This window comes from Callionymus lyra, chromosome 11 (genome assembly GCF_982586985.1).
Source record: "Callionymus lyra chromosome 11, fCalLyr1.hap1.1, whole genome shotgun sequence".
Classification (NCBI taxonomy): domain Eukaryota; kingdom Metazoa; phylum Chordata; class Actinopteri; order Syngnathiformes; family Callionymidae; genus Callionymus; species Callionymus lyra.
In genome coordinates, this window is record NC_141828.1 from 18,459,696 (window position 1) to 18,473,727 (window position 14,032).

The 14,032-nt window shown below is 36.5% G+C and overlaps 2 non-coding genes across 2 annotated transcripts; both read right to left on the reverse strand.

The window, feature by feature from the left end:
- Positions 1–12,130: 12,130 nt before the first annotated feature.
- LOC148069449 (small nucleolar RNA U3) lies at positions 12,131–12,346 on the reverse strand. Its single transcript, XR_015713034.1, has one exon. It is a non-coding gene; the product is annotated as a small nucleolar RNA U3 (small nucleolar RNA).
- An 888-nt stretch (positions 12,347–13,234) lies between these two features.
- LOC148069450 (small nucleolar RNA U3) lies at positions 13,235–13,450 on the reverse strand. Its single transcript, XR_015713064.1, has one exon. It is a non-coding gene; the product is annotated as a small nucleolar RNA U3 (small nucleolar RNA).
- Between the last annotated feature and the right edge of the window lie 582 nt (positions 13,451–14,032).

Consider the following 14,032-nt stretch of genomic DNA (forward strand, 5'->3'; position numbering starts at 1 on the left):
CTATCTGCCTCTTAGACGGCGTCTTGACTGTTGACAACATCTCCTGGCATCACTTTCTCCGTCTCTTTGTCAGCGTGGTGTTGTTCCCGAAGCAGCTCAAAGTATTAGAGGAACTTCTGCCCATTGGTCCGGAACTCTTATCCGTTCTGCTGCTACCAGAGATCAAATTGGGCCCTCAGGAATTTCTCTATCTTAGGCAAACTTTTAGCCAGATGGTTCCCCTACTTCTCTTCCTTCAGCAGGTTTCCTCTTGTGTTGAATCTTCATGGATGGTAAACTTTTCTGTCAATAGTCTCTCCAGGTAGATCCTCTAACTCCACATGGTTCTGAATATACTTCTTCCGAGTTTGAAACTTAACCTTGTTTGGATTAAGCAGCTCTTCTGTGAAGTCATTGTCGAGGTATTTAACGGACGCCTGCTGCTGCTCTTTGCTGTAGAAGCATTTCTCCCACACTGAGATTTCTGCTCAAATCAACTCAATTACACTTTTGATGCTCTGCATCTTCAGCAACTCCAGACGCTTCACCCCCTGCTGGAGTGCTTCCACATTCTTGATTGGACCAGAGTTTTAACTGTACTGGTACTGGTATCTGTGTGTAAAATATATTGCAATTTGGGTTCTGAAAACCCATGAAAGGGGAAAAGGTGTACTTCCCAATTCTTGTTCCAAATGCAACTTGACAGGCAGGGGACCATTAAACTCCAAAGATCTGCCATGAATTTTAGATGGACTAGACTTTTGCCGGGAATTGGAGTAAGTCATTGAAGGTTTTGGCAATGGCAAGAGTACCCTTTATGAACTTTCAATTATATCCAGCAATATGACCAATATGGCCAATATTTCAGGGCAAGGATCTTATCTCAATCCGTGTCAACCCCCCCCCCTTACTAAAACAATGTGGAGAGAGCTTAAGACTATATTCCCTCAGATGGTATAATACTTGCATAAAACCTCCACTCATGTTCTTACCAGTGGCTCTGAGAAGACAATATGATCATCCACAAAAACTAAAACTTCTTTCAAATGGAGTTCCCCTGTGGTCTTTTCCATTAGTCTCCGGAAAGTACATGAAGTGTTTGTTATTCCCTGAGAGGCCCCCATCCGGTTGAATTTCCAAAACCCAATAGACATCACAAAAGCTGTTTTATCTTTGTCTGCTTTATTCATCTCAATGTGGTTATATCCATATTTTAGATCAAGGACGCTGAACCATTTACAATGCGGACAGGGGCTCCTCCAGATTGGGCAGTGGGTATGCATCCTTAATCGTCTGTGATGCTGTGTACGTTGTCCTAGTATCCAAAATCCATGTCACTGAGTGTAAAAATGACAGTAATTTTGATTGTGATTCCTGTCTTCCATTAACTCTCGAAGATCGAATTAACTTGATGTTTGTGTATGGTTTGATGTCACAGTGTGCAATAGAATCTGGGGTGAGACTGCAATATCGACAGTGGTGGAGAGGGGTGGAATGCTCACATCCTGGTCTGACTCATTGCTGAGGACAACTGGAATCTTCTTGTGGCAGTGGCTTTGGAGCATAACGAGGAAGTTTTAGAACACTTTATGCTGCCTGCCGCAGACCAACTTTATGGAGGTGAAGATTTCATTTTCCAACATGACTTGGCACCTGCACACAGTGCCAAATCTACCAGTACCTGGTTTAAGGACCATGGTATCCCTGTTCTTGATTGGCCTGCAAACTCACCTGACCTTAACCCCATAGAAAACCTATGGGGTATTGTGAAGCGGAAGATGTGAGATGCCAGACCCAACAATGCTGAAGAGCTGAAGGCCACTATTAAAGCAACCTGGGCTCTCATAACACCTGAGGAGTGCAACAGACTGGTCGACTCCATGCCACGCCGTATTGCTGCAGCAATTCAGGCAAAAGGAGCTGCAACTAAGTATTGATTGCCGTACATGCTGAAACTTTCCATGTTCATACTTTTCAGTTGGCCCACATTTCTAAAAAATCATTTTTTGTACTAGTCGTAACTAATATTCTAATTTTCTGAGATACTGAATTTGGGATTTTCAGTAATTGTCAGTACTAATCATCCAAATTAAAAGAAATAAACATTTCAAATATCACTCTGTGTGTAATGAATTGATATAATATGTAAGTTTAACGTTCTGAATATAATTACTGAAATAAATCAACTTTTTCATGATATTCTAATAATTTGACCAGCACCTGTAGGTCATCACCACCCTGAACCATGCTATATGTAGAGTCATGGGTTTGCAGGTAAACAGGTGCTGGAGTGTCAGGCCATTAATCATGTCAGCCATCGGTCAATTTTGCAAATTTTTGTAGTTTATACAAGTAGTTTTAGGTCTGTGATTTTCCCATTTTGTCCACACAAACTGTAGACAAAAATCTAAAACTCAACCTCAGCATTATTTCACATATGTACAGTATATGGTAATTTTGGACGCAATGCATGCAGCAAGGCACCCGACTCGTATTCAACAATTTTTTAATGATAAAAGGCGGAATCGAGTTCATCAATATGTGCCAGTTATGCAAAAGAACCATACTATTTGAAATACCTCATCCTCCATTTAGGTTTTGGTTGTCCCCTTTATCAAAACTGAGCAGCCGGAAAAGTCCAGTTCGGTAGTTTTCATTAAGCTGAACCTAGCTCGCTATCACCTGGCCTCAATACAAATCAGAGTTCAGTCAATTTGTAAGCACACGATCTGAAAATATTCTTAATTGTACTGTTAATGATAGAGCCTGTGTTGATGATTAAGTCGAATGAATAATGTACCATAGAACAGTTCTTAATATTTCAGTCACAAACATTGAAGCAAATCTATAAATATCCTGAGTAACAATGGGTGGTAAAATCATGCAACAATAACAGTACTCACTCAGATATTCATATCAAAGAGAAAGTTGGCATTAAAGGCACGCATTTGTGAGGTACCTGTGGCTTTTTCCACAGCATGTCCCTATAGCAGGAAATTGACGGATTCTACCTTGGTTACAACTAGTATGTAGTAGTTTAATGTGATGCCGTTGGTCTTTATGGGGTTCCTGTCACGCTTCAGAGGCTCATGGAGCATGTAATGGAGAGATGGCTCACAATTTGCTGCAGTGCACTTGGATGATGTTGTAAACTTCAGTCTTGGGAACATCAATTGTGCCAGTTGAGGCTTCCGCCAGTCCATCAATTAGCCTGGACTGGCCAGTAATAGTCATGCGTTATTGCCCAAAAAGAAGTTCAGTTCTTTGTATTTTGTTAGTGTAACAGGTCCCAGGTGTGGTGACAACGTGAAACAAAGTATGATGTCTGTAACAATGTCAGCAAGAAGAAACGCACTCATTACTCGTGTTATGCATTTCAAATACATACAGTACATTCAGATACATGCATCAGTGCAGACATTCAGTCCATTATTCAAAAATAAAGTTGTTTTTTTTCTATTAAAAAAGTGTAAGATGAGAAATTCTGTCAGTTCTTTCACTTAGTGAAACTTCAAAATAAGTCATACAAAAAAAATCATATATAAACACTCGAAAATTCACTCTGTCACTGGAGCTCCCTTTACCAAACAAACACTCGCAAGAATATCCGCGTCTTCCCTCTACTGAACATCTCTGCGGTAAATCTTAACTCTTACAATTGCTGTGAAAAGTCACACAAATAAAATGAAGCAGCAACACAGTCTAAGGCTTAAGGCTTTCAACTTGGCAGTTATTTACCATTACTTAGCTGTGACAATGAAGGAGGTTTCAGCAAGAACAAACACACTCATTACTTGTGTTCAGTCATCTTGTAAAACAGGGGTGTCAAACTGGTCCAGAAAAGGGCCAGGGTGGTGTAGGTTTTTGTTCCAACCAGTCAAGCACACATGAGTTAACCAATCAGGTGTCAGCTTAAGCAAGCAACACCTGATTGACAATTAATTGATTTCTGTCTTCAGACGCCTGATTGGTTAACTCATGTGTGCTTGAGCTACCTACACCACCCTGGCCCTTTTCTGGACCAGTTTGACACCCCTGTTGTAAAGTAAACACGGAAGTGTGTCCCTTTAATAGCGACCAGAAAACGTTGATGACTTAATGTGTGCGAAAAAAAATTATAAATATCAGAATATATTAAATAGAATTTTCACATTTAAAAAAAAAAACAAAAAAACAAACTTATCAGACATCTGTGGGTCTACCACATATAGGTTACAGGAAAATGAAACTACAAGTTGGGCAGTTGAAGCCATCTGTACCTTCCCTTTTCCAACCACCAAAATAAGGTGAAAGGTATCTTTGGTCCTGTGGGGTGATACAGGAGTTTAGGTTCCCATTTTTCACATAGAGCCGTTATAATCTTTCAAAAAGTTCTGCCCCAGAAGATTAAGATGGAGCCAGGACTGTAAAACAGCTTTCAGAGATCTGAAGGAAGCCCGCTACGTGCACTCGGATCTCCACAGCCCTTTTTTTAAACTCTCATTTGTCCTGCAAACTGATGCCTCTGCCCAGGGCCATAAGTCATAAGTGTAATACTGAGCAGGAAGCTTCTGGACCAAGTACTTTAGAGTGGAAAGAGACTCGCAATGAAGGGAAGCCGTTGAATATCTACTACTTACTTTGTAGGAAATTTAATTATTGAGCAGTAAATTGGCTTACATGAAAGATACAAATAAGCACATTGCTTACACCTGATGGAGAGAAAATTGGTGTAAAGGGGGAAAATCGATCTATAGTTTTGGAGTGAAATAAACATCAATTGTGCAGGTCTTCGAAGAGTTGCATTTTGACTCAAAAACTGCCAGAATACACCCGAGATATAGCAATGACTTTGAAGACCTTTTACAACATCATGACTAAATAACTAAAAGAAAAGTGCTTACACACTAAATAATAAATGAAAAACTGACTAGTCTGGAGGCGCATTTGACCCTGAGGTGTGAAATCATGGATGTCAGGATAAAACATTACAAACCTAGAGACCAAAGCATAAAATGAGAAAGTGAATAACAGTTCTTACATAATGTAACTATTCAAAAATGAAGGCTGTAATTACAGGAAAATATAACTGAATGTTTCCTTGGAACAAAATCATACGTACAGTCTAGCAATTACATTGTGGATAAAATCGAAAGGAATTGAAAGAATGAAAGGAGACAGAGTGAGCAGGAGAGAACATTGCAAAAGGCTGACACAACCACAACTTGATGAACCCTGAGACAAGAATAAACCAAAGACTCAAGATGCATTGAAGGAACCGACCATCCCAGTTGTCCACATCTTCCAGCAGCAATGTATTCCAAGACGATATGATCAATGATTCAACCAAGTGAGACAAGCACTGCTCTCGGGGGAGAGGAGAACACAAGCAGTCGAGCCAGCCTCAGGAAAGAGCGTCTTGATGTTGAGAAGAACATGACATGTAACACATGCGCATTACAGATCAATAAATGATATATAATGGATAGATAGGCAACAATATCTAACTTAATAATAAAATAAATGGATTAAACCAAAAAGACTATTTAGTTTAATTGGAAACTGTTCTTCCCTCTGCTACTTTTCAATCTCAAAAAAAGATATTGTATGATCTGTTGATTACAGTCAAAATTGTCTGAACAGAGAAAAAAAAGTGTTTAATTTCAGGGTATAATGTGGTTGATCACAGTTGAAAAATGTAAGCATAGTTAATTTTATAATCGTCAGTGTATCATGTATATTCAACAAAGATTGTGGAGATTTGACCACAGCTGAAAATGTGAGGTTTAGACTAGAGACGGACCCAAGAGCAGATGCAACGACCAAACAACAGACAAAACTTGAATTAATCAAACATTTTATATCACAATAGTTCCAAGAAAACAAAGTTCTGGTGTCCATAATACAGTCCAAACTCAGGGAGACTTAAAATACACACACTGGATATAATGACAAAAAGTAGGCTTTGGCACGAGGAGGACAAAAGCACTACAAAGGAGACAAAATGTAATCCATGAAGATAGAATAGAAAACCTACATACCAGAGAGTGACGATTATAATCTGGCGCCCGTTGCTGCAGGTGAGAGGTGGCGATTTTTTTTGATATCGCTGTGAAACTCCGGGGGAAAAAAAGGACATAAGGAAAAAGTATTAAACTACAATCCCGAGACACAAAATGACAGAAAATGTCTGATATTAGTTGAAAACGGTATGAGACTGATGTACTGTATATAAAAATATAAGTGTATGATGTTTAAAAACTTTTAAATTGTCTTAAAGACAAACAAAAGCCAAAAAATAAATATTGTATATTCCAGTTGCTCTCTATACTATTGTTACAACAGAGTACTACTGCATTTACTAGACAACATAATGACACATGCAAAACAGAGGTTCCTCTTCTTTGATTTTAATTAAGATATCAAACAAAACAGAATTTAAAAAAGGGTGAATACTTAACTTGAGTATCGATAGGTTATTAAGCTCAACATTCCACTGGACTCATGGCAGGGAAACCAAACGCAGATGCAGGGAACAGGATTTAATGAACAAACTATTTTATTATCAAAAGGCTAACAAAAAGGGCAGACACAAGGCACTGATTAAAAAGGGAACCAAAACATCGACAAACTGCACTAACAAGGTGATGCACGTATCAGGGAAATATAACGTCACAACAGACACGAACGGACGACAGGTTTTTAACAACACAGCGTTCAAGGGGATCTGGGATCAGGTGAGGCGAAGACACAGGTGACACGGATCAGGACAATCATGTCAGGAGCACAAGAGGAAGTTGAAAAGACAAACACACAGGGATCAAGACTTTCACAATAAGACTAGGACGTGAGACAGACGGAAAGTGGAGTAAGCTCAAAGGCTGACTTACAGTATATTTGAAGCTTCTGAAAAAGAAAAAATCGGCATCTACAGACTTCAGCTCTGCGATGAGCGCCTTCTTTTTTTAATCCTTCAAACTGTATGTGAAAGAGTTTTACAAAATTAATGCGAATGAAAACATATAGATTTACTGAAACTGATGTAAAGGACTCGATTGAATTGAATACATGATTTTAGAGTTATGGAATCTCATAGCACAGGTAAATGGTTATGATGTATTCCTCGCATACGTATTCTTTAAGCGTTGATAAAATGTGGTTTGATTTATTAATGAGAATAACATACAGAAGATACCAACATAAAATCAATTCCTATTACATAGAATGATACATTTGTTAGGCTTGCCAACAAATTCATTTTTCTAAAGTTGATTATTCCTACCAGGGTGCTAAATAAACGCAGATGAAATGTTTATATAGATAATAGCTCCGGCCAGAAGATGCAATTTGCAATTTGTGTGATCGTACAGTTATGGCGACTTGTTTGGGTTACATATTTTACACTTCTAAGTAGTTTTGAAGTTATGCTTCAATATCTACATCTAATTTCTTGCAGGAGTCTGCATGTGCCAGAATGAGCCATTGAGCCAGTGTGTACGAAACTGCAACGATCTGATCGGAAAAACTTAACAGCAAAGGAATGAGGACCATCTGACACCACAGACTGGAACCAGGAATCTCAAGTAACAGCTGAAGCTGGTGCTGATTACAGATTGGTTCCATTTGGGTCAATGGAGACAACAAATCTGGACGGTACAACAAAATAAAATGATGAAGATGAACATTTAAAATGTGAAACTCTCTACCGAATGATATGAAAAATCTCACCAGTGTGAAGTTTCTGTGAAGACATGTACTGACTCTAAAACTGCAAGGATACTCTGAGTACTGATGAAGAAATATACTAGACAAGCAAATGCATTTACAAATGGGTCATGATGGGAGCTTATCAGATGCTGTCGGAATCAGCATCGTGGGAACCGGGCCCAACACCCAAATCAGTAAATCTTTCACGGCCGACCTGATGATTGCATTGATTGTTAATCACTCCATTTAAAGATTCCACTTAACTCAGCAGAATAAGAGCAGTAAAAATATAGGACAGAGCAGTGAATTGCATCACTTATTTCTCCAACCAAAAAACTTAAACTTGTGTATATCTATTTAAATAAAACGTCTCACACAACATTTTTAGGGTGTTATGTTTTCCTGAATAATTATTTATTTTGTTCACCTGTCGAGCATAAAATAACCTTTTCATCACCTTTTAATTACGTGTCAATACACAACTTTTTATGTGATTTCGTGACATTTTTTCTATAGCTATATTATAAAAACGAATAAAACTGTTTGAACATTTAAACAAATTAATTGGAAAACATACGTGACTAAAAAAAACAGAAAAATAGCTGACAATTCTTGGACTTAAATAAAATCATATCCAGAAGTAAGTACGATGTGTGGTTATTATTTTCAGTGTGCATCATACTGTTTAATAAAGCGATGCATGGAACATGTGTCACAAAAAACCCTCTGTCGCCCTCTTCTGTGAACATTGATGTATTGCATCCCACGTTGATGCCATTTTTATTTGAAGATTTCTCTGATCTAATGACAACTGCATGAAAGATAACTTCAATCTTGTTTTCAGGTTTTTAAACTTCCGGATTAGTTTTATTTTTGTGGCGATCTTCGATCGAAGTTATGACTTTCATTGTGTTCTTATTTTTTTCCATTTCAAAGAGGTATAATGATTCTCTCAAGTTAAGTGTTTCTACCTTATTGTTGAACTTTTTTTTTTTTACATCCTTTGTCTTTATGGAGTTGGAATTCTTTTGGGTCAGACAACAGAATCCACCACCAATCCAGCCTCTGCAGACACATTGACGTAGGTTTTTTCTTTGTTCCAAGAAAAGAGAACAAGCTCTTATAAAATAGTTTTTCTTTTCGTCTTTCGAAACACTGTGTGGGGAGAAGGAAATTGGCCTTGCAGTTTGAAGCTGTGAGACGGTGATGATGCTGTTACAAAGGGCCCAGCATTTTACAGAGAACTGCCATATATTTAAATGGAATTTAGGCTTTTGTAGGCAAATTAAACCTTGCTCTACCAGTTTTCTCTGAAGCATGTGTGCAAGGTTATGTCAAAACAATCAATTGTGGGTCAGTGGGACCTGCTCACAGGGGCCCCTGTACGAAGAATAGAGTGGATTTCAGATCCTGAAAATAGGGAAAAATATTGTATATAAATGTACAGATAGGTGAGTGTGAACAGATGACTCCTCCCGGTCCATCCCTTTTATTCAAATACGAAAATCTTATTGAATGAGCCTGAAACTTAAATACCTTTTTTTTGGTATTATAAAAAATAAAAAATAGTGGAAAAAATGTATTTTAAGTTTCTATTTGCAAATATTTAACATAACTTACATTAAGAAGTACGTACATCACTGAGAGTGACATCTAGTGACAAACTGTGGTTTCAGATTTGAAGCCACGAGATTCTTAAAGAAAAAAAAAAAAAATCCATTTATTCAAATATTCAACAAGAAAATGTCTCTGGACGCCGCATGAGTATCTGCTGGCATGAAAAATAAATCCGTAGAGCCTTCACAGTGTGTGCGTGCTTGTGTGTACCAATTATAAATCTGCATAAACTATCAGAAAATATCCCTTTTTTTTTCCATCGTCCACTTCATCATCAGCCCATGCGTGTATTCAAGTCTTGAGAGGAAGCAGTGGCTTTCTGATTATCCACCTATTACACCCCCCCGCCCGCCCCCACCATCAGATCTGACTGCCGTCTCTATGGAAACCGATTGACTTTCAACAGAACAGCTGTGAATGAACTTGTCTATCGGTCCACGACAGGCTGAACATAATTCACTGCAGACTGTTTTACAGTTCTGAAACACATTTGGAGATCTGAGACACATAAACAATTCATGCGGGAGAACATCGGTGAATACTAAGTGAACCGTCACACAGAGTCTACACTGTGGACTCTGCAGGACTGCTGGGTTATTTTATCACATTTTTGTAAAATTGCATTTACATTGGATTCGTAAAGGAAACAAACCAGCACCTTAGTTTATCAAACTCTACAGGAAGAGGGTATAAAAAGCTATCAAGGACAGATCAAGAGAGCTGGATTCACCATGGCAACAGGTGAAACAAGGTGTTGCTCCTCATACTAGCACCAGTGGAGATGGAAACACTAACAAGAAAACATGAAGAAAAGTATATATATATATATAAAAACATGTTGATAAAGACAACAGGAACTCTAAGTTCGAAATGATGCCACTTTTCATTGAATTCTTAGATAAGAGCCGAAGACAATAAAGCAGAGAATGTCATTTTACAGTGTCTTCACTACACAGCAGAGCTGGCTGGTGATACGTTTTCTGGATGGTGCTCTTTGTGCCAGTATGTGCCGATACTATTGAAAGAAACCAGTCCTCTAAACTTAGACAACATTAACTTAATGTACACTTTGACCACTAAGGATGATTAATAAGGAACTTTTATCAAGCTCTTCATGCAGATTAATTGAATAATACTATGACGTATTTCATACAGAATAAATACACTTAAAAAAACTCATTACATACACAAAAAAGACTAAGACTGTACATTTTTACAAACAAGTTGTCAAATTCAAATGCGGATTTTGGGGATGAAAACCAGTGAAAGCCACGTCCTTGAAATTAAAAAAGAATGCACGCTAGAAGGCTCCAGCGCTGTGTTTTGTGTGTTCATGCTGGATGCAAAAAAAAACAAACACTCAAAAAACAAATAAGCTTCGCCACAGTGCTAATACTCCCAGCGGACACTTTGACAAAGAGAGCGTCTACATTAGTGGATGTGCAATTACTTTTTATTGTAGTACAGGGATGATAGCCTGTTCCCCCAGAGTCTCCCTGACATATGCATATTTTTAAAAACATGTGCAGTAAATCATTATTCTTTATCTGCTTAACACTATTATGACTCTTCATCGTGGTAAGTGAAACCAAATAGTTTAGAAATAAAGGTTTTAAGTTACCAACTATAGAAATGATCAAATGGAAATGAAAGTATTAATTTGCATAAGCTTCAGAATCCATCCACCCAACAAACTATTAAAGTAATAGTAAATGAGTTTTATTATTATTTAAGTGATAGAACATGTACTTAAAATTGTATTGATAGATTTATGCTACTGTAGGTTTTATCAACAATGTTCCAGATCATCTTAGACATACGTGTATTAGTGTTTTTTTGTTTTTTTTCAGGGATTCTTATGAGTTGTTGTCTTGAATATCTTTGAGTTTTTTTTAGTTTATGTAATGTATATTTGCTGTGAAATACATAAAGCATGTGTTTGCTTTTCTTCATGTCTGTGCAATTTAATGAATCAATAATGATTTACTTCATATGTTCACTGTCATTGATGATCCTTCTTTACTTCCTTGTGGAGTATTGAGAGGAGGAATATGATCAGAATGGTTCTTTCAACTTGTTCTCATCCATATAATGTTTACAAAGGATAATGAAATTTCATTTTGACATTTATGGCTCTATGATCAGTAACTGTTTTGTCAATTATTGTTTTTAAACTGTATATTGAAAGTGTCTTCTTGTTTAAGGCCACAAGATGGCAATCTCTTCTTTGTAAGTTAGGCTCTGATCCACCAAATCAATGAAACCTGGCATCATTTTCCAACTTGGAGTGCCATCTAGTGGTCTTTAAATTTAAAACATTGTATCATGATAAACTGTCTTCACTACACAGGTGTATCATGAAGCCTCATCAACCCATCACTAGTATTAATTACATTTACTACTGTTAAAAAACAATGAATCACAAAACAGTTACTGTAAAGGTCACTAAATGTATTTTAATAAACCTTTGAAAACATTTTGACTACAAAATTCTTGATTAGAATAATTCTGATTGTATGTATAGTATATGAAAACTTAACTTGACACTTTTTAGTAGTACATCTAATTTACCTTTATCTTAATTAATTTACCTTAATTTAAGAAATTCATTCCCTGTCACACAGTTAACAGCCTTTGGGCTGAGTTTAACAATTTGTACTGCCATAAATGTCACTAAATGTGATTTAATAATAATTTGTAACCATATTATTTTCATGAGAATGTTATTGAATATCATTTTTGATTGTATGTAGACTATATAAGAAAACTTAACTTGAGAGTTTCTGCTAGTATGTCTAAATTCCAAATCCATTCTGTCATTTAAATGTTACATTAACAAGATAAAAGAACCACTCTGATCATATTCCTCCTCTCAATATTCCACAAGGAAGTAAAGAAGGATCATCAATGACAGTGAACATATGAAGTAAATCATTATTCTCTGTCTGCTTCATGCTCAGGAAGGAATATCATGACTCTTCATTGTGGTTAGTGACACCAAACACTCTAGAAACACATTTCTCAAGTTAACAACTATAGAAATGATCCCTGAAAGTATAGTCTTAACTTAACTCTGCATGACAATCACACTCCATCCTCACAATAACCCAATAAAGTGACGGTTGATTATATACTTTTTTCCAGCATTACTTTATCTCACAAACAGAAGACTAGAAAACTAACACCATTTATGTTTCCCAGTTAATACACAACATGCATATTACATGTATATAAAAAGGAAACTCCTGCTCCATAATGATTTTCACAGCAAGATTGAATGTTTTGAAATTAAGATGCAATACTTCCTTGTGGAGTATTGAGAGGAGGAATATTATCAGGGTGGTTCTTTTATCTTGTTAATATAACATTTAAATTTGTGTTATTACCAAATTGGGTGAAACTCTCAGACTTTGGTGGAATTTTAACAAAATGTGACTAATAAAGAAAGAGAGAATTTATCATATAGATAAACTATCAAAAAGTATTGAAAGCTAATTTTTATTGAATACTGAAAATTAAGATCATTTAATAACATTTAGTGACATTTACCGCTCTATGAACGGTAACTGTTTTGTCGTTCTTTGTTTTTAAACCATATCATGACAGTGTCTTCATGTTTAAGGCCACTAGATGTTACTCTCTTTATAATATTTAGCTCTATTTCAATACTTAAATGGAATCTGGCACCATTTCTCGAACTTAAGAGTGACATCTAGTGGCCTCAATTTTATGTATGTTTTGTATTCATCGTAAAAAAATAAAAAAGTGAAAAATTTAAAAATCTGTAGGTTCTCATGTATGCAGGTCAAGTTTATTGTTGTAAAGTGAAGCAACTGGAGTGAATTTAAAGTTACTTCATTAAACTTTTTTTTTGTTGACCATATTTATGAGATTGATACTTCAAAATCAAAATGATTTCTCTCATTTAAATGTTACATAAACAAGATAAAGAACCACTCTGATCATATTCCTCCTCTCAATACTCCACAAGGAAGTAAAGAAGGATCATCAATGACAGTGAACATATGAAGTAAATCATTATTCTCTGTCTGCTTCATGCTCAGGAAGGAATATCATGACTCTTCATTGTGGTTAGTGACACCAAACACTCTAGAAACACATTTCTCAAGTTAACAACTATAGAAATGATCCCTGAAAGTATAGTCTTAACTTAACTCTGCATGACAATCACACTCCATCCTCACAACAAACTATTTTATTCATGGTTTAATATAATTATTATATTTATTATTTAAAAGTAGAAAAAAAGGTTGTTTACATGTGAACATACAACAAGAACACAATTCAAACTCCACATGGTTTTCACTGCATGACGTAAAAAAACTAAGATAGACTTAGTCACAAAATCTGTAGGTTTATAGAACAATGTTACAGATAATCTCTGAAATATTCCTGTATCATGATACAGAAACTTCATTTTAAGGCCACTAGGTGTCACTCTAAATTTAAAATGATGCCAGGATTCATTGAATTATTGGATTATAGCCAAACATGGTAAAGAAGAGAGCGCCATCTGGTGGCCTTTCAAAATACACAGCTGTATCTGTACTGTCCCCGGTCTCTAACGCCTTGCTAGAGTCGACAGTCAGATTAAACTCCGCACCAAGGATGACGTGACAAGAGGGTTGATGTACTCTCTTTACTGAGGTCAATGGATTTGGGTAAAACTGAAACATACAATGCATTGCCTTCATGAGTCCTTATTAACAGCAAAAATGAACACACTGTA